The following is a 20,312-nucleotide window of genomic DNA, read 5'->3' on the forward strand; positions in this document are numbered from 1 at the left end:
TGCGTGTTTGTTGTGTTGTTTGTCAAACCGCTCATAGAGTCATTCGTTTTCAAAAGAAAAAAAAATGTGCCCCGGTTGAGGATCGAACTCACGACCATCAGATTTCTAGATTTGATTATGATACTGACGCGCTTCCTACTGCGCTAACAAGGCCAACATTAGAAATGTGTCTTCTCTATGCGTGTTTGTGGTGTTTTTGTCAAACCGGTCATAGAGTCATTCGTTTTCAAACGAAAAAAATATGCCCCGTGTGAGGATCGATCTCACGACCTTCAGATTTCTAAATTTGATTATGAGACTGACGCGCTGCCTACTGCGCTAACGAGGCTAACATGAGAAATGTGTCTTCTCTATGCGTGTTTGTGGTGTTTTCGTCAAACCGGTCATAGAGTCATTAGTTTTCAAAAGAAAAAAATATGCCCCGTCTGAGGATCGAACTCACGACATTCAGATTTATACATTCGATTATGATACTGACGCGCTGCCTACTGCGCTAACGAGGCCAACATGAGAAAAGTGTCTTCTCTATGCGTGTTTGTTGTGTTTTTTGTCAAACCGCTCATAGAGTCATTCGTTTTCAAAAGAAAAAAAATGTGCCCCTTGTGAGGATCGAACTCACGACCTTCAGATTTCTAGATTTGATTATGAGACTGACGCGCTGCCTATTGCGCTAACGACGCCTACATGGGAAATGTGCCTTTTCTATTCGTGTTTGTGGTGTTTTCGTCAAACCGGTCATAGAGTCTTTCGTTTTCAAAAGAAAAAATATGCCCCGTGTGAGGATCGAGCTCACGACCTTCAGATTTCTACATTTGATTATGAGACTGACGCGCTGCCTACTGCGCTAACGAGGCCAACATGAGAAATGCGTCTTTTCTATGCGTGTTTGTGGTGTTTTCGTCAAACCGCTCATAGAGTCATTTGTTTTCAAAAGAGAAAAATATGCCCCGCGTGAGGATCGAACTCAAGACCTTCAGATTTCTACATTCGATTATGAGACTGACGCGCTGCCTACTGCGCTAACGAGGCCAACATGAGAAAAGTGTTTTCTCTATGCGTGTTTGTGGTGTTTTTTTGTCAAACCGGTCATAGAGTCAATCGTTTTCAAAAGAATAAAATATGCCCCGTGTGAGGATCGAACTCACGACCTTCAGATTTCTACATTTGATTATGAGACTGACACGCTACTACTGCGCTAGCGAGGCCAACCTGAGAAATGTGTCTTCTCTATACGTGTTTGTGGTGTTTTTGTCAAACCGGTCATAGAGTCATTCGTTTTCAAAAGAAAAAAAATATTCCCCGTGTGAGGATCGAACTCACGACCTTCAGATTTCTAGATTTGAGTATGAGACTGACGCGCTACCTACTGCGCTAACGAGGCCAACATGAGAAAAGTGTCTTCTCTATGCGTGTTTGTTGTGTTTTTTGTCAAACCGCTCATAGAGTCATTCGTTTTCAAAAGAAAAAAAAATGTGCCCCGTGTGAGGATCGAACTCACGACCTTCAGATTTCTAGATTTGATTATGATACTGACGCGCTTCCTACTGCGCTAACAAGGCCAACATAAGAAATGTGTCTTCTCTATGCGTGTTTGTGGTGTTTTCGTCAAACCGGTCATAGAGTCATTCGTTTTCAAAAGAAAAAATATGCCCCGTTTGAGGATCGAACTCACGACATTCAGATTTCCACATTCGATTCTGATATTGACGCGCCGCCTACTGCGCTAACGAGGACAACCTGAAAAATGTGTCTTCTCTATGCGTGTTTGTGGTGTTTTCGTCAAACCGGTCATAGAGTCATTCGTTTTCAAAAGAAAAGAAATATGCCCCGTGTGAGGATCGAACTCACGACCTTCAGATTTCTACATTTGATTATGAGACTGACGCGCTGCCTACTGCGCTAACGAGGCTAACATGAGAAATGTGTCTTCTCTATGCGTGTTTGTGGTGTTTTCGTCAAACCGGTCATAGAGTCATTCGTTTTCAAAAGAAAAAAATATGCCCCGTCTAAGGATCGAACTCACGACATTCAGATTTCTACATTCGATTGTGATACTGACGCGCTGCCTACTGCGCTAACGAGGCCAACATGAGAAAAGTGTCTTCTCTATGCGTGTTTGTTGTGTTTTTTGTCAAACCGCTCATAGAGTCATTCGTTTTCAAAAGAAAAAAAATTGTGCCCCGTGTGAGGATCGAACTCACGACCTTCAGATTTCTAGATTTGATTATGAGACTGACGCGCTGCCTATTGCGCTAACGACGCCTACATGGGAAATGTGCCTTTTCTATTCGTGTTTGTGGTGTTTTCGTCAAACCGGTCATAGAGTCTTTCGTTTTCAAAAGAAAAAATATGCCCCGTCTGAGGATTGAGCTCACGACCTTAAGATTTCTACATTTGATTATGAGACTGACGCGCTGCCTACTGCGCTAACGAGGCCAACCTGAGAAATGTGTCTTCTCTATACGTGTTTGTGGTGTTTTTGTCAAACCGGTCATAGAGTCATTCGTTTTCAAAAGAAAAAAAATATTCCCCGTGTGAGGATCGAACTCACGACCTTCAGATTTCTAGATTTGAGTATGAGACTGACGCGCTACCTACTGCGCTAACGAGGCCAACATGAGAAAAGTGTCTTCTCTATGCGTGTTTGTTGTGTTTTTTGTCAAACCGCTCATAGAGTCATTCGTTTTCAAAAGAAAAAAAAATGTGCCACGTGTGAGGATCGAACTCACGACCTTCAGATTTCTAGATTTGATTATGAGACTGACGCGCTGCCTACTGCGCTAACGAGGCTAACATGAGAAATGTGTCTTCTCTATGCGAGTTTGTGGTGTTTTCGTCAAACCGGTCATAGAGTCATTCGTTTTCAAAAGAAAAAAATATGCCCCGTCTTAGGATCGAACTCACGACATTCAGATTTCTACATTCGATTGTGATACTGACGCGCTGCCTACTGCGCTAACGAGGCCAACATGAGAAAAGTGTCTTCTCTATGCGTGTTTGTTGTGTTTTTTGTCAAACCGCTCATAGAGTCATTCGTTTTCAAAAGAAAAAAAATTGTGCCCCGTGTGAGGATCGAACTCACGACCTTCAGATTTTTAGATTTGATTATGAGACTGACGCGCTGCCTATTGCGCTAACGACGCCTACATGGGAAATGTGCCTTTTCTATTCGTGTTTGTGGTGTTTTCGTCAAACCGGTCATAGAGTCTTTCGTTTTCAAAAGAAAAACATATGCCCCGTCTGAGGATTGAGCTCACGACCTTAAGATTTCTACATTTGATTATGAGACTGACGCGCTGCCTACTGCGCTAACGAGGCCAACATGAGAAATGCGTCTTTTTTATGCGTGTTTGTGGTGTTTTCGTCAAACCGCTCATAGAGTCATTCGTTTTCAAAAGAGAAAAATATTCGTCATTCATTTTCAAAAGAAAAAAATATGCCCCGTCTGAGGATCGCCTACTGCGATCATGATACTGACGCGCTGCCTACTGCGTTAACAAGGCCAACATGAGAAAAATGTCTTCTCTATGCGTGTTTGTTGTGTTTTTTGTCAAACCGCTCATAGAGTCATTCGTTTTCAAAAGAAAAAAAAATGTGCCCCGCGTGAGGATCGAACTCAAGACCTTCAGATTTCTACATTCGATTATGAGACTGACGCGCTGCCTACTGCGCTAACGAGGCTAACATGAGAAATGCATCTTCTCTATGCGTGTTTGTGGTGTTTTCGTCAAACCGGTCATAGAGTCATTCGTTTTCAAAAGAAAAAAATATGCCCCGTCTGAGGATCGAACTCACGACATTCAGATTTCTACATCCGATTATGATACTGACGCGCTGCCTACTGCGCTAACAAGGCCAACATGAGAAAAATGTCTTCTCTATGCGTGTTTGTTGTGTTTTTTGTCAAACCGCTCATAGAGTCATTCGTTTTCAAAAGAAAAAAAATTGTGCCCCGCGTGAGGATCGAACTCAAGACCTTCAGATTTCTACATTCGATTATGAGACTGACGCGCTGCCTACTGCGCTAACGAGGCTAACATGAGAAATGTGTCTTTTCTATGCGTGTTTGTGGTGTTTTCGTCAAACCGGTCATAGAGTCATTCGTTTTCAAAAGAAAAAAATATGCCCCGTCTGAGGATCGAACTCACGACATTCAGATTTCTACATCCGATTATGATACTGACGCGCTGCCTACTGCGCTAACGAGGCCAACATGAGAAAAGTGTCTTCTCTATGCGTGTTTGTTGTGTTTTTTGTCAAACCGCTCATAGAGTCATTCGTTTTCAAAAGAAAAAAAATTGTGCCCCGTGTGAGGATCGAACTCACGACCTTCAGATTTTTAGATTTGATTATGAGACTGACGCGCTGCCTATTGCGCTAACGACGCCTAAATGGGAAATGTGCCTTCTCTATGCGTGTTTGTGGTGTTTTCGTCAAACCGGTCATAGAGTCTTTCGTTTTCAAAAGAAAAAAATATGCCCTGTGTGAGGATCGAACTCACGACCTTCATATTTCTAAATCAGATTATGAGACTGACGCGCTGCCTACTGCGCTAACGAGGCCAACATGAGAAATGCGTCTTTTTTATGCGTGTTTGCGGTGTTTTCGTCAAACCGCTCATAGAGTCATTCGTTTTCAAAAGAGAAAAATATTCGTCATTCATTTTCAAAAGAAAAAAATATGCCCCGTCTGAGGATCGCCTACTGCGATCATGATACTGACGCGCTGCCTACTGCGCTAACAAGGCCAACATGAGAAAAATGTCTTCTCTATGCGTGTTTGTTGTGTTTTTTGTCAAACCGCTAATAGAGTCATTCGTTTTCAAAAGAAAAAAAAATGTGCCCCGCGTGAGGATCGAACTCAAGACCTTCAGATTTCTACATTCGATTATGAGACTGACGCGCTGCCTACTGCGCTAACGAGGCTAACATGAGAAATGCGTCTTCTCTATGCGTGTTTGTGGTGTTTTCGTCAAACCGGTCATAGAGTCATTCGTTTTCAAAAGAAAAAAATATGCCCCGTCTGAGGATCGAACTCACGACATTCAGATTTCTACATCCGATTATGATACTGACTCGCTGCCTACTGCGCTAACAAGGCCAACATGAGAAAAATGTCTTCTCTATGCGTGTTTGTTGTGTTTTTTGTCAAACCGCTCATAGAGTCATTCGATTTCAAAAGAAAAAAAATTGTGCCCCGCGTGAGGATCGAACTCAAGACCTTCAGATTTCTACATTCGATTATGAGACTGACGCGCTGCCTACTGCGCTAACGAGGCTAACATGAGAAATGTGTCTTCTCTATGCGTGTTTGTGGTGTTTTCGTCAAACCGGTCATAGAGTCATTCGTTTTCAAAAGAAAAAAATATGCCCCGTCTGAGGATCGAACTCACGACATTCAGATTTCTACATCCGATTATGATACTGACGCGCTGCCTACTGCGCTAACGAGGCCAACATGAGAAAAGTGTCTTCTCTATGCGTGTTTGTTGTGTTTTTTGTCAAACCGCTCATAGAGTCATTCGTTTTCAAAAGAAAAAAAATTGTGCCCCGTGTGAGGATCAAACTCACGACCTTCAGATTTCTAGATTTGATTATGAGATTGACGCGCTGCCTACTGCGCTAACGAGGCCAACCTGAAAAATGTGTCTTCTCTATGCGTGTATGTGGTGTTTTCGTCAAACCGGTCATAGAGTCATTCGTTTTCAAAAGAAAAAAATATGCCCTGTGTGAGGATCGAACTCACGACCTTCATATTTCTAAATCAGATTATGAGACTGACGCACTGCCTACTGCGCTAACGAGGCTAACATGAGAAATGTGTCTTCTCTATGCGTGTTTGTGGTGTTTTCGTCAAACCGGTCATAGAGTCATTCGTTTTCAAAAGAAAAAAATATGCCCCGTCTGAGGATTGAACTCACGACATTCAGATTTCTACATTCGATTATGATACTGACGCGCTGCCTACTGCGCTAACGAGGCCAACATGAGAAAAGTGTCTTCTCTATGCGTGTTAGTTGTGTTTTTTGTCAAACCGCTCATAGAGCCATTCGTTTTCAAAAGAAAAAATATGCCCCGTGTGATGATCGAACTCACTACCTTCAGATTTCTAGATTTGATTATGAGACTGACGCGCTGCCTACTGCGCTAACGAGGCCAACATGAGAAAAGTCTCTTCTCTATGCGTGTTTGTTGTGTTTTTTGTCAAACCGCTGAAAGAGTCATTCGTTTTCAAAAGAAAAAAATGTACCCCGTGTGAGGATCGAACTCACGACCTTCAGATTTCTAGATTTCATTATGAGACTGACGCGCTGCCTATTGCGCTAACGACGCCTACATGGGAAATGTGCCTTTTCTATGCGTGTTTGTGGTGTTTTCGTCAAACCGTTCATAGAGTCTTTCGTTTTCAAAAGAAAAAAATATGACCCGTGTGAGGATCGATCTCACGACCTTCAGATTTGTACATTTGATTATGAGACTGACGCGCTGCCTACTGCGCTAACGAGGCCAACCTGAAAAATGTGTCTTCTCTATGCGTGTTTGTGGTGTTTTTGTCAAACCGGTCATAGAGTCATTCGTTTTCAAAAGAAAAAAAATATGCCCTGTGTGAGGATCGAAATCACGACCTTCATATTTCTAAATCAGATTATGAGACTGACGCGCTGCCTATTGCGCTAACGACGCCTACATGGAAAATGTGTCTTCTCTATGTGTGTTTGTGGTGTTTTTGTCAAACCGGTCATAGAGTCATTCGTTTTCAAAAGAAAAAATATGCCCCGTGTGAGGATCGAACTCACTACCTTCAGATTTCTAGATTTGATTATGAGACTGACGCGCTGCCTACTGCGCTAACGAGGCCAACATGAGAAAAGTCTCTTCTCTATGCGTGTTTGTTGTGTTTTTTGTCAAACCGGTCATAGAGTCATTCGTTTTCAAAAGAAAAAAATATGCCCTGTGTGAGGATCGAACTCACGACCTTCATATTTCTAAATCAGATTATGAGACTGACGCGCTGCCTACTGCGCTAACGAGGCTAACATGAGAAATGTGTCTTCTCTATGCGTGTTTGTGGTGTTTTCGTCAAACCGGTCATAGGGTCATTCGTTTTCAAAAGAAAAAAATATGCCCCGTCTGAGGATTGAACTCACGACCTTCAGATTTCTAGATTTCATTATGAGACTGACGCGCTGCCTATTGCGCTAACGACGCCTACATGGGAAATGTGCCTTTTCTATGCGTGTTTGTGGTGTTTTCGTCAAACCGTTCATAGAGTCTTTCGTTTTCAAAAGAAAAAAATATGACCCGTGTGAGGATCGATCTCACGACCTTCAGATTTGTACATTTGATTATGAGACTGACGCGCTGCCTACTGCGCTAACGAGGCCAACCTGAAAAATGTGTCTTCTCTATGCGTGTTTGTGGTGTTTTCGTCAAACCGGTCATAGAGACATTCGTTTTCAAAAGAAAAAAAATATGCCCTGTGTGAGGATCGAAATCACGACCTTCATATTTCTAAATCAGATTATAAGACTGACGCGCTGCCTATTGCGCTAACGACGCCTACATGGAAAATGTGTCTTCTCTATGTGTGTTTGTGGTGTTTTTGTCAAACCGGTCATAGAGTCATTCGTTTTCAAAAGAAAAAATATGCCCCGTTTGAGGATCGAACTCACGACATTCAGATTTCTACATTCGATTATGATATTGACGCGCCGCCTACTGCGCTAATGAGGCCAACATGAGAAATGTGTCTTCTCTATGTGTGTTTGTGGTGTTTTGTCAAACCGGTCATAGAGTCATTCGTTTTCAAAAGAAAAAAAATATGCCCCGTGTGAGGATCGAACTCATGACCTTCAGATTTCTACATTTGATTATGAGACTGGCGCGCTGCCTACTGCGCTAACGAGGCTAACATGAGAAATGTGTCTTCTCTATGCGTGTTTGTGGTGTTTTCGTCAAACCGGTCATAGAGTCATTCGTTTTCAAAAGAAAAAAAATATGCCCCGTGTGAGGATCGAACTCACGACCTTCAGATTTCTACATTTGATTATGAGACTGACGCGCTGCCTACTGCGCTAGCGAGGCCAACCTGAGAAATGTGTCTTCTCTATGCGTGTTTGTGGTATTTTCTTCAAACCGGTCATAGAGTCATACGTTTTCAAAAGAAAAAAATATGCCCCGTGTGAGGATCGAACTCACGACCTTCAGATTTCTACATTTGATTATGAGACTGACGCGCTGCCTACTGCGCTAACGAGGCCAACATGAGAAATGGGTCTTTTCTATGCGTGTTTGTGGTGCTTTCGTCAAACCGCTCATAGAGTCATTCGTTTTCAAAATAAAAAAAATATGCCCCGTTTGAGGATCGAACTCATGACCTTCAGATTTCTACATTTGATTATGAGACTGACGCTCTGTCTACTGCGCTAACGAGGCCAACATGAGAAATGCGTCTTCTCTATGTGTGTCTGTGGTGTTTTCTTCAAACCGGTCATAGAGTCATTCGTTTTGAAAAAAAAAAATGTGCCCCGTGTGATGATCGAACTCACGACCTTCAGATTTCTAGATTTGATTATGATACTGACGCGCTTCCTACTGCGCTAACAAGGCCAACATAAGAAATGTGTCTTCTCTATGCGTGTTTGTGGTGTTTTCGTCAAACCGGTCATAGAGTCATTCGTTTTCAAAAGAAAAAATATGCCCCGTTTGAGGATCGAACTCACGACCTTCAGATTTCTAGATTTGATTATGAAACTGACGCGCTGCCTATTGCGCTAACGACGCCTACATGGGAAATGTGCCTTTTCTATTCGTGTTTGTGGTGTTTTCGTCAAACCGGTCATAGAGTCTTTCGTTTTCAAAAGAAAAAATATGCCCCGTGTGAGGATCGAGCTCACGACCTTCAGATTTCTACATTTGATTATGAGACTGACGCGCTGCCTACTGCGCTAACGAGGCCAACATGAGAAATGCGTCTTTTCTATGCGTGTTTGTGGTGTTTTCGTCAAACCGCTCATAGAGTCATTTGTTTTCAAAAGAGAAAAATATGCCCCGCGTGAGGATCGAACTCAAGACCTTCAGATTTCTACATTCGATTATGAGACTGACGCGCTGCCTACTGCGCTAACGAAGCCAACATGAGAAAAGTGTATTCTCTATGCGTGTTTGTGGTGTTTTTTTTTCAAACCGGTCATAGAGTCAATCGTTTTCAAAAGAATAAAATATGCCCCGTGTGAGGATCGAACTCACGACCTTCAGATTTCTACATTTGATTATGAGACTGACACGCTGCCTACTGCGCTAGCGAGGCCAACCTGAGAAATGTGTCTTCTCTATACGTGTTTGTGGTGTTTTTGTCAAACCGGTCATAGAGTCATTCGTTTTCAAAAGAAAAAAAATATTCCCCGTGTGAGGATCGAACTCACGACCTTCAGATTTCTAGATTTGAGTATGAGACTGACGCGCTACCTACTGCGCTAACGAGGCCAACATGAGAAAAGTGTCTTCTCTATGCGTGTTTGTTGTGTTTTTTGTCAAACCGCTCATAGAGTCATTCGTTTTCAAAAGAAAAAAAAATGTGCCCCGTGTGAGGATCGAACTCACGACCTTCAGATTTCTAGATTTGATTATGATACTGACGCGCTTCCTACTGCGCTAACAAGGCCAACATAAGAAATGTGTCTTCTCTATGCGTGTTTGTGGTGTTTTCGTCAAACCGGTCATAGAGTCATTCGTTTTCAAAAGAAAAAATATGCCCCGTTTGAGGATCGAACTCACGACATTCAGATTTCTACATTCGATTCTGATATTGACGCGCCGCCTACTGCGCTAACGAGGCCAACCTGAAAAATGTGTCTTCTCTATGCGTGTTTGTGGTGTTTTCGTCAAACCGGTCATAGAGTCATTCGTTTTCAAAAGAAAAGAAATATGCCCCGTGTGAGGATCGAACTCACGACCTTCAGATTTCTACATTTGATTATGAGACTGACGCGCTGCCTACTGCGCTAACGAGGCTAACATGAGAAATGTGTCTTCTCTATGCGTGTTTGTGGTGTTTTCGTCAAACCGGTCATAGAGTCATTCGTTTTCAAAAGAAAAAAATATGCCCCGTTTAAGGATCGAACTCACGACATTCAGATTTCTACATTCGATTGTGATACTGACGCGCTGCCTACTGCGCTAACGAGGCCAACATGAGAAAAGTGTCTTCTCTATGCGTGTTTGTTGTGTTTTTTGTCAAACCGCTCATAGAGTCATTCGTTTTCAAAAGAAAAAAAATTGTGCCCCGTGTGAGGATCGAACTCACGACCTTCAGATGTCTAGATTTGATTATGAGACTGACGCGCTGCCTATTGCGCTAACGACGCCTACATGGGAAATGTGCCTTTTCTATTCGTGTTTGTGGTGTTTTCGTCAAACCGGTCATAGAGTCTTTCGTTTTCAAAAGAAAAAATATGCCCCGTCTGAGGATTGAGCTCACGACCTTAAGATTTCTACATTTGATTATGAGACTGACGCGCTGCCTACTGCGCTAACGAGGCCAACCTGAGAAATGTGTCTTCTCTATACGTGTTTGTGGTGTTTTTGTCAAACCGGTCATAGAGTCATTTGTTTTCAAAAGAAAAAAAATATTCCCCGTGTGAGGATCGAACTCACGACCTTCAGATTTCTAGATTTGAGTATGAGACTGACGCGCTACCTACTGCGCTAACGAGGCCAACATGAGAAAAGTGTCTTCTCTATGCGTGTTTGTTGTGTTTTTTGTCAAACCGCTCATAGAGTCATTCGTTTTCAAAAGAAAAAAAAATGTGCCCCGTGTGAGGATCGAACTCACGACCTTCAGATTTCTAGATTTGATTATGATACTGACGCGCTTCCTACTGCGCTAACAAGGCCAACATAAGAAATGTGTCTTCTCTATGCGTGTTTGTGGTGTTTTCGTCAAACCGGTCATAGAGTCATTCGTTTTCAAAAGAAAAAATATGCCCCGTTTGAGGATCGAACTCACGACATTCAGATTTCTACATTCGATTCTGATATTGACGCGCCGCCTACTGCGCTAACGAGGCCAACCAGAAAAATGTGTCTTCATTATGCGTGTTTGTGGTGTTTTCGTCAAACCGGTCATAGAGTCATTCGTTTTCAAAAGAAAAGAAATATGCCCCGTGTGAGGATCGAACTCACGACCTTCAGATTTCTACATTTGATTATGAGACTGACGCGCTGCCTACTGCGCTAACGAGGCTAACATGAGAAATGTGTCTTCTCTATGCGTGTTTGTGGTGTTTTCGTCAAACCGGTCATAGAGTCATTCGTTTTCAAAAGAAAAAAATATGCCCCGTCTAAGGATCGAACTCACGACATTCAGATTTCTACATTCGATTCTGATATTGACGCGCTGCCTACTGCGCTAACGAGGCCAACATGAGAAAAGTGTCTTCTCTATGCGTGTTTGTTGTGTTTTTTGTCAAACCGCTCATAGAGTCATTCGTTTTCAAAAGAAAAAAAATTGTGCCCCGTGTGAGGATCGAACTCACGACCTTCAGATTTCTAGATTTGATTATGAGACTGACGCGCTGCCTATTGCGCTAACGACGCCTACATGGGAAATGTGCCTTTTCTATTCGTGTTTGTGGTGTTTTCGTCAAACCGGTCATAGAGTCTTTCGTTTTCAAAAGAAAAAATATGCCCCGTCTGAGGATTGAGCTCACGACCTTAAGATTTCTACATTTGATTATGAGACTGACGCGCTGCCTACTGCGCTAACGAGGCCAACCTGAAAAATGTGTCTTCTCTATGCGTGTTTGTGGTGTTTTCGTCAAACCGGTCATAGAGTCATTCGTTTTCAATAGAAAAAAATATGCCCTGTGTGAGGATCGAACTCACGAAGCTTCATATTTCTAAATCAGATTATGAGACTGACGCGCTGCCTACTGCGCTAACGAGGCTAACATAAGTAATGTGTCTTCTCTATGCGTGTTTGTGGTGTTTTCGTCAAACCAGTCATAGAGTCATTCGTTTTCAAAAGAAAAAAATATGCCCCGTCTGAGGATCGAACTCACGACATTCAGATTTCTACATTCGATTATGAGACTGACGCGCTGCCTACTGCGCTAACGAGGCCAACATGAGAAATGCGTCTTTTCTATGCGTGTTTGTGGTGTTTTCGTCAAACCGGTCATAGAGTCTTTCGTTTTCAAAAGAAAAAATATGCCCCGTGTGAGGATCGAACTCACAACTTTAAGATTTCTACATTCGATTATGATATTGACGCTCCGCCTACTGCGCTAACGAGGCCAACATGAAAAATATGTCTTCTCTATGCGTGTTTGTGGTGTTTTCGTCAAACCGGTCATAGAGTCATTCGTTTTCAAAAGAAAAAAAATATGCCCCGTGTGAGGATCGAACTCACGACCTTCAGATTTCTACATTTGATTATGAGACTGACGCGCTGCCTACTGCGCTAACGAGGCTAACATGAGAAATGTGTCTTCTCTATGCGTGTTTGTGGTGTTTTCGTCAAACCGGTCATAGAGTCATTAGTTTTCAAAAGAAAAAAAATATGCCCCGTCTGAGGATCGAACTCACAACATTCAGATTTCTACATTCGATTATGATACTGACGCGCTGCCTACTGCGCTAACGAGGCCAACATGAGAAAAGTGTCTTCTCTATGCGTGTTTGTTGTGTTTTTTGTCAAACCGCTCATAGAGTCATTCGTTTTCAAAAGAAAAAAAATGTGCCTCTTGTGAGGATCGAACTCACGACCTTCAGATTTCTAGATTTGATTATGAGACTGACGCGCTGCCTACTGCGCTAACGAGGCCAACATGAGAAATGCGTCTTTTCTATGCGTGTTTGTGGTGTTTTCGTCAAACCGCTCATAGAGTCATTTGTTTTCAAAAGAGAAAAATATGCCCCGCGTGAGGATCGAACTCAAGACCTTCAGATTTCTACATTCGATTATGAGACTGACGCGCTGCCTACTGCGCTAACGAGGCCAACATGAGAAAAGTGTATTCTCTATGCGTGTTTGTGGTGTTTTTTTGTCAAACCGGTCATAGAGTCAATCGTTTTCAAAAGAATAAAATATGCCCCGTGTGAGGATCGAACTCACGACCTTCAGATTTCTACATTTGATTATGAGACTGACACGCTGCCTACTGCGCTAGCGAGGCCAACCTGAGAAATGTGTCTTCTCTATACGTGTTTGTGGTGTTTTCGTCAAACCGGTCATAGAGTCATTCGTTTTCAAAAGAAAAAAAATATGCCCCGTGTGAGGATCGAACTCACGACCTTCAGATTTCTAGATTTGAGTATGAGAATGACGCGCTACCTACTTCGCTAACGAGGCCAACATGAGAAAAGTGTCTTCTCTATGCGTGTTTGTTGTGTTTTTTGTCAAACCGGTCATAGAGTCATTCGTTTTCAAAAGAAAAAAAATATGCCCCGTGTGAGGATCGAACTCACGACCTTCAGATTTCTAGATTTGAGTATGAGACTGACGCGCTGCCTACTGCGCTAACGAGGCCAACATGAGAAAAGTATCTTCTCTATGCGTGTTTGTTGTGTTTTTTGTTTAACCGCTCATAGAGTCATTCGTTTTCAAAAGAAAAAAAAATGTGCCCCGTGTGAGGATCAAACTCACGACTTTCAGATTTCTAGATTTGATTATGAGACTGACGCGCTGCCTATTGCGCTAACGACGACTACATGGGAAATGTGTCTTCATTATGCGTGTTTGTGGTGTTTTCGTCAAACCGGTCATAGAGTCATTCGTTTTCAAAAGAAAAGAAATATGCCCCGTGTGAGGATCGAACTCACGACCTTCAGATTTCTACATTTGATTATGAGACTGACGCGCTGCCTACTGCGCTAACGAGGCTAACATGAGAAATGTGTCTTCTCTATGCGTGTTTGTGGTGTTTTCGTCAAACCGGTCATAGAGTCATTCGTTTTCAAAAGAAAAAAATATGCCCCGTCTAAGGATCGAACTCACGACATTCAGATTTCTACATTCGATTCTGATATTGACGCGCTGCCTACTGCGCTAACGAGGCCAACATGAGAAAAGTGTCTTCTCTATGCGTGTTTGTTGTGTTTTTTGTCAAACCGCTCATAGAGTCATTCGTTTTCAAAAGAAAAAAAATTGTGCCCCGTGTGAGGATCGAACTCACGACCTTCAGATTTCTAGATTTGATTATGAGACTGACGCGCTGCCTATTGCGCTAACGACGCCTACATGGGAAATGTGCCTTTTCTATTCGTGTTTGTGGTGTTTTCGTCAAACCGGTCATAGAGTCTTTCGTTTTCAAAAGAAAAAATATGCCCCGTCTGAGGATTGAGCTCACGACCTTAAGATTTCTACATTTGATTATGAGACTGACGCGCTGCCTACTGCGCTAACGAGGCCAACCTGAAAAATGTGTCTTCTCTATGCGTGTTTGTGGTGTTTTCGTCAAACCGGTCATAGAGTCATTCGTTTTCAATAGAAAAAAATATGCCCTGTGTGAGGATCGAACTCACGAAGCTTAATATTTCTAAATCAGATTATGAGACTGACGCGCTGCCTACTGCGCTAACGAGGCTAACATAAGTAATGTGTCTTCTCTATGCGTGTTTGTGGTGTTTTCGTCAAACCAGTCATAGAGTCATTCGTTTTCAAAAGAAAAAAATATGCCCCGTCTGAGGATCGAACTCACGACATTCAGATTTCTACATTCGATTATGAGACTGACGCGCTGCCTACTGCGCTAACGAGGCCAACATGAGAAATGCGTCTTTTCTATGCGTGTTTGTGGTGTTTTCGTCAAACCGGTCATAGAGTCTTTCGTTTTCAAAAGAAAAAATATGCCCCGTGTGAGGATCGAACTCACAACATTAAGATTTCTACATTCGATTATGATATTGACGCTCCGCCTACTGCGCTAACGAGGCCAACATGAAAAATATGTCTTCTCTATGCGTGTTTGTGGTGTTTTCGTCAAACCGGTCATAGAGTCATTCGTTTTCAAAAGAAAAAAAATATGCCCCGTGTGAGGATCGAACTCACGACCTTCAGATTTCTACATTTGATTATGAGACTGACGCGCTGCCTACTGCGCTAACGAGGCTAACATGAGAAATGTGTCTTCTCTATGCGTGTTTGTGGTGTTTTCGTCAAACCGGTCATAGAGTCATTAGTTTTCAAAAGAAAAAAAATATGCCCCGTCTGAGGATCGAACTCACAACATTCAGATTTCTACATTCGATTATGATACTGACGCGCTGCCTACTGCGCTAACGAGGCCAACATGAGAAAAGTGTCTTCTCTATGCGTGTTTGTTGTGTTTTTTGTCAAACCGCTCATAGAGTCATTCGTTTTCAAAAGAAAAAAAATGTGCCCCTTGTGAGGATCGAACTCACGACCTTCAGATTTCTAGATTTGATTATGAGACTGACGCGCTGCCTACTGCGCTAACGAGGCCAACATGAGAAATGCGTCTTTTCTATGCGTGTTTGTGGTGTTTTCGTCAAACCGCTCATAGAGTCATTTGTTTTCAAAAGAGAAAAATATGCCCCGCGTGAGGATCGAACTCAAGACCTTCAGATTTCTACATTCGATTATGAGACTGACGCGCTGCCTACTGCGCTAACGAGGCCAACATGAGAAAAGTGTATTCTCTATGCGTGTTTGTGGTGTTTTTTTGTCAAACCGGTCATAGAGTCAATCGTTTTCAAAAGAATAAAATATGCCCCGTGTGAGGATCGAACTCACGACCTTCAGATTTCTACATTTGATTATGAGACTGACACGCTGCCTACTGCGCTAGCGAGGCCAACCTGAGAAATGTGTCTTCTCTATACGTGTTTGTGGTGTTTTCGTCAAACCGGTCATAGAGTCATTCGTTTTCAAAAGAAAAAAAATATGCCCCGTGTGAGGATCGAACTCACGACCTTCAGATTTCTAGATTTGAGTATGAGACTGACGCGCTACCTACTTCGCTAACGAGGCCAACATGAGAAAAGTGTCTTCTCTATGCGTGTTTGTTGTGTTTTTTGTCAAACCGGTCATAGAGTCATTCGTTTTCAAAAGAAAAAAAATATGCCCCGTGTGAGGATCGAACTCACGACCTTCAGATTTCTAGATTTGAGTATGAGACTGACGCGCTGCCTACTGCGCTAACGAGGCCAACATGAGAAAAGTATCTTCTCTATGCCTGTTTGTTGTGTTTTTTGTTTAACCGCTCATAGAGTCATTCGTTTTCAAAAGAAAAAAAAATGTGCCCCGTGTGAGGATCAAACTCACGACTTTCAGATTTCTAGATTTGATTATGAGACTGACGCGCTGCCTATTGCGCTAACGACGACTACATGGGAAATGTGCCTTTTCTATGCGTGTTTGTGGTGCTTTCGTCAAAACGGTCATAGAGTCTTTCGTTTTCAAAAGAAAAAATATGCCCCGTGTGAGGATCGAACTCACGACATTCAGATTTCTACATTCGATTATGATACTGACGCGCCGCCTACTGCGCTAACGAGTCCAACATGAGAAATGTGTCTTCTCTATGCGTGTTTGTGGTGTTTTCGTCAAACCTGTCATTGAGTCATTCGTTTTCAAAAGAAAAAAATATGCCCCGTGTGAGGATCGATCTCACGACCTTCAGATTTCTACATTTGATTATGAGACTGACGCGCTGCCTACTGCGCTAACGAGGCCAACATGAGAAAAGTCTCTTCTCTATGCGTGTTTGTTGTGTTGTTTGTCAAACCGCTCATAGAGTCATTCGTTTTCAAAAGAAAAAAAAACATGTGCCCCGTGTGAGGATCGAACTCACGACCTTCAGATTTCTACATTCGATTATGAGACTGACGCGCTGCCTACTGCGCTAACGAGGCCAACATGAGAAAAGTGTATTCTCTATGCGTGTTTGTGGTGTTTTTTTGTCAAACCGGTCATAGAGTCAATCGTTTTCAAAAGAATAAAATATGCCCCGTGTGAGGATCGAACTCACGACCTTCAGATTTCTACATTTGATTATGAGACTGACACGCTGCCTACTGCGCTAGCGAGGCCAACCTGAGAAATGTGTCTTCTCTATACGTGTTTGTGGTGTTTTTGTCAAACCGGTCATAGAGTCATTCGTTTTCAAAAGAAAAAAAATGTGCCCCGTGTGAGGATCGAACTCACGACCTTCAGATTTCTAGATTTGAGTATGAGACTGACGCGCTACCTACTGCGCTAACGAGGCCAACATAAGAAAAGTGTCTTCTCTATGCGTGTTTGTTGTGTTTTTTGTCAAACCGCTCATAGAGTCATTCGTTTTCAAAAGAAAAAAAATGTGCCCCGTGTGAGGATCGAACTCACGACCTTCAGATTTCTAGATTTGATTATGATACTGACGCGCTTCCTACTGCGCTAACAAGGCCAACATAAGAAATGTGTCTTCTCTATGCGTGTTTGTGGTGTTTTCGTCAAACCGGTCATAGAGTCATTCGTTTTCAAAAGAAAAAATATGCCCCGTTTGAGGATCGAACTCACGACATTCAGATTTCTACATTCGATTCTGATATTGACGCGCCGCCTACTGCGCTAACGAGGCCAACATGAGAAAAGTATCTTCTCTATGCGTGTTTGTTGTGTTTTTTGTTTAACCGCTCATAGAGTCATTCGTTTTCAAAAGAAAAAAAAATGTGCCCCGTGTGAGGATCAAACTCACGACTTTCAGATTTCTAGATTTGATTATGAGACTGACGCGCTGCCTATTGCGCTAACGACGACTACATGGGAAATGTGTCTTCATTATGCGTGTTTGTGGTGTTTTCGTCAAACCGGTCATAGAGTCATTCGTTTTCAAAAGAAAAAAAATTGTGCCCCGTGTGAGGATCGAACTCACGACCTTCAGATTTCTACATTTGATTATGAGACTGACGCGCTGCCTACTGCGCTAACGAGGCTAACATGAGAAATGTGTCTTCTCTATGCGTGTTTGTGGTGTTTTCGTCAAACCGGTCATAGAGTCTTTCGTTTTCAAAAGAAAAAATATGCCCCGTCTGAGGATTGAGCTCACGACCTTAAGATTTCTACATTTGATTATGAGACTGACGCGCTGCCTACTGCGCTAACGAGGCCAACCTGAAAAATGTGTCTTCTCTATGCGTGTTTGTGGTGTTTTCGTCAAACCGGTCATAGAGTCATTCGTTTTCAATAGAAAAAAATATGCCCTGTGTGAGGATCGAACTCACGAAGCTTAATATTTCTAAATCAGATTATGAGACTGACGCGCTGCCTACTGCGCTAACGAGGCTAACATAAGTAATGTGTCTTCTCTATGCGTGTTTGTGGTGTTTTCGTCAAACCAGTCATAGAGTCATTCGTTTTCAAAAGAAAAAAATATGCCCCGTCTGAGGATCGAACTCACGACATTCAGATTTCTACATTCGATTATGAGACTGACGCGCTGCCTACTGCGCTAACGAGGCCAACATGAGAAATGCGTCTTTTCTATGCGTGTTTGTGGTGTTTTCGTCAAACCGGTCATAGAGTCTTTCGTTTTCAAAAGAAAAAATATGCCCCGTGTGAGGATCGAACTCACAACATTAAGATTTCTACATTCGATTATGATATTGACGCTCCGCCTACTGCGCTAACGAGGCCAACATGAAAAATATGTCTTCTCTATGCGTGTTTGTGGTGTTTTCGTCAAACCGGTCATAGAGTCATTCGTTTTCAAAAGAAAAAAAATATGCCCCGTGTGAGGATCGAACTCACGACCTTCAGATTTCTACATTTGATTATGAGACTGACGCGCTGCCTACTGCGCTAACGAGGCTAACATGAGAAATGTGTCTTCTCTATGCGTGTTTGTGGTGTTTTCGTCAAACCGGTCATAGAGTCATTAGTTTTCAAAAGAAAAAAAATATGCCCCGTCTGAGGATCGAACTCACAACATTCAGATTTCTACATTCGATTATGATACTGACGCGCTGCCTACTGCGCTAACGAGGCCAACATGAGAAAAGTGTCTTCTCTATGCGTGTTTGTTGTGTTTTTTGTCAAACCGCTCATAGAGTCATTCGTTTTCAAAAGAAAAAAAATGTGCCCCTTGTGAGGATCGAACTCACGACCTTCAGATTTCTAGATTTGATTATGAGACTGACGCGCTGCCTACTGCGCTAACGAGGCCAACATGAGAAATGCGTCTTTTCTATGCGTGTTTGTGGTGTTTTCGTCAAACCGCTCATAGAGTCATTTGTTTTCAAAAGAGAAAAATATGCCCCGCGTGAGGATCGAACTCAAGACCTTCAGATTTCTACATTCGATTATGAGACTGACGCGCTGCCTACTGCGCTAACGAGGCCAACATGAGAAAAGTGTATTCTCTATGCGTGTTTGTGGTGTTTTTTTGTCAAACCGGTCATAGAGTCAATCGTTTTCAAAAGAATAAAATATGCCCCGTGTGAGGATCGAACTCACGACCTTCAGATTTCTACATTTGATTATGAGACTGACACGCTGCCTACTGCGCTAGCGAGGCCAACCTGAGAAAAGTGTCTTCTCTATGCGTGTTTGTTGTGTTTTTTGTCAAACCGGTCATAGAGTCATTCGTTTTCAAAAGAAAAAAAATATGCCCCGTGTGAGGATCGAACTCACGACCTTCAGATTTCTAGATTTGAGTATGAGACTGACGCGCTGCCTACTGCGCTAACGAGGCCAACATGAGAAAAGTATCTTCTCTATGCGTGTTTGTTGTGTTTTTTGTTTAACCGCTCATAGAGTCATTCGTTTTCAAAAGAAAAAAAAATGTGCCCCGTGTGAGGATCAAACTCACGACTTTCAGATTTCTAGATTTGATTATGAGACTGACGCGCTGCCTATTGCGCTAACGACGACTACATGGGAAATGTGCCTTTTCTATGCGTGTTTGTGGTGCTTTCGTCAAAACGGTCATAGAGTCTTTCGTTTTCAAAAGAAAAAATATGCCCCGTGTGAGGATCGAACTCACGACATTCAGATTTCTACATTCGATTATGATACTGACGCGCCGCCTACTGCGCTAACGAGTCCAACATGAGAAATGTGTCTTCTCTATGCGTGTTTGTGGTGTTTTCGTCAAACCTGTCATTGAGTCATTCGTTTTCAAAAGAAAAAAATATGCCCCGTGTGAGGATCGATCTCACGACCTTCAGATTTCTACATTTGATTATGAGACTGACGCGCTGCCTACTGCGCTAACGAGGCCAACATGAGAAAAGTCTCTTCTCTATGCGTGTTTGTTGTGTTGTTTGTCAAACCGCTCATAGAGTCATTCGTTTTCAAAAGAAAAAAAAACA

At 42.5% G+C, this 20,312-nt stretch overlaps 14 non-coding genes across 14 annotated transcripts; all 14 read right to left on the reverse strand.

Annotated features, from left to right (window-relative positions):
- Nucleotides 1–1,823: 1,823 nt before the first annotated feature.
- Nucleotides 1,824–1,909, reverse strand: Trnam-cau. Its single transcript is given in 2 exon segments — nucleotides 1,824–1,859; nucleotides 1,873–1,909. It is a non-coding gene; the product is annotated as a tRNA-Met (tRNA).
- A 6,264-nt stretch (nucleotides 1,910–8,173) lies between these two features.
- Nucleotides 8,174–8,259, reverse strand: Trnam-cau. The gene is given in 2 exon segments: nucleotides 8,174–8,209; nucleotides 8,223–8,259. It is a non-coding gene; the product is annotated as a tRNA-Met (tRNA).
- A 1,668-nt stretch (nucleotides 8,260–9,927) lies between these two features.
- Nucleotides 9,928–10,013, reverse strand: Trnam-cau. Its single transcript is given in 2 exon segments — nucleotides 9,928–9,963; nucleotides 9,977–10,013. It is a non-coding gene; the product is annotated as a tRNA-Met (tRNA).
- A 1,145-nt stretch (nucleotides 10,014–11,158) lies between these two features.
- Trnam-cau lies at nucleotides 11,159–11,244 on the reverse strand. The gene is given in 2 exon segments: nucleotides 11,159–11,194; nucleotides 11,208–11,244. It is a non-coding gene; the product is annotated as a tRNA-Met (tRNA).
- A 1,142-nt stretch (nucleotides 11,245–12,386) lies between these two features.
- Trnam-cau lies at nucleotides 12,387–12,472 on the reverse strand. The gene is given in 2 exon segments: nucleotides 12,387–12,422; nucleotides 12,436–12,472. It is a non-coding gene; the product is annotated as a tRNA-Met (tRNA).
- Nucleotides 12,473–13,444: 972 nt separating this feature from the next.
- Nucleotides 13,445–13,530, reverse strand: Trnam-cau. Its single transcript is given in 2 exon segments — nucleotides 13,445–13,480; nucleotides 13,494–13,530. It is a non-coding gene; the product is annotated as a tRNA-Met (tRNA).
- A 268-nt stretch (nucleotides 13,531–13,798) lies between these two features.
- On the reverse strand, nucleotides 13,799–13,884 carry Trnam-cau. The gene is given in 2 exon segments: nucleotides 13,799–13,834; nucleotides 13,848–13,884. It is a non-coding gene; the product is annotated as a tRNA-Met (tRNA).
- Nucleotides 13,885–15,026: 1,142 nt separating this feature from the next.
- On the reverse strand, nucleotides 15,027–15,112 carry Trnam-cau. The gene is given in 2 exon segments: nucleotides 15,027–15,062; nucleotides 15,076–15,112. It is a non-coding gene; the product is annotated as a tRNA-Met (tRNA).
- Nucleotides 15,113–16,084: 972 nt separating this feature from the next.
- Nucleotides 16,085–16,170, reverse strand: Trnam-cau. Its single transcript is given in 2 exon segments — nucleotides 16,085–16,120; nucleotides 16,134–16,170. It is a non-coding gene; the product is annotated as a tRNA-Met (tRNA).
- Nucleotides 16,171–16,791: 621 nt separating this feature from the next.
- Trnam-cau lies at nucleotides 16,792–16,877 on the reverse strand. The gene is given in 2 exon segments: nucleotides 16,792–16,827; nucleotides 16,841–16,877. It is a non-coding gene; the product is annotated as a tRNA-Met (tRNA).
- Nucleotides 16,878–17,144: 267 nt separating this feature from the next.
- Trnam-cau lies at nucleotides 17,145–17,230 on the reverse strand. Its single transcript is given in 2 exon segments — nucleotides 17,145–17,180; nucleotides 17,194–17,230. It is a non-coding gene; the product is annotated as a tRNA-Met (tRNA).
- Nucleotides 17,231–17,850: 620 nt separating this feature from the next.
- On the reverse strand, nucleotides 17,851–17,936 carry Trnam-cau. Its single transcript is given in 2 exon segments — nucleotides 17,851–17,886; nucleotides 17,900–17,936. It is a non-coding gene; the product is annotated as a tRNA-Met (tRNA).
- Nucleotides 17,937–18,725: 789 nt separating this feature from the next.
- Nucleotides 18,726–18,811, reverse strand: Trnam-cau. Its single transcript is given in 2 exon segments — nucleotides 18,726–18,761; nucleotides 18,775–18,811. It is a non-coding gene; the product is annotated as a tRNA-Met (tRNA).
- Nucleotides 18,812–19,607: 796 nt separating this feature from the next.
- Trnam-cau lies at nucleotides 19,608–19,693 on the reverse strand. Its single transcript is given in 2 exon segments — nucleotides 19,608–19,643; nucleotides 19,657–19,693. It is a non-coding gene; the product is annotated as a tRNA-Met (tRNA).
- Between the last annotated feature and the right edge of the window lie 619 nt (nucleotides 19,694–20,312).

The sequence above is a fragment of the Nematostella vectensis genome, chromosome 9, assembly GCF_932526225.1.
Source record: "Nematostella vectensis chromosome 9, jaNemVect1.1, whole genome shotgun sequence".
In the NCBI taxonomy this organism is placed as follows: Eukaryota; Metazoa; Cnidaria; class Anthozoa; order Actiniaria; family Edwardsiidae; genus Nematostella; species Nematostella vectensis.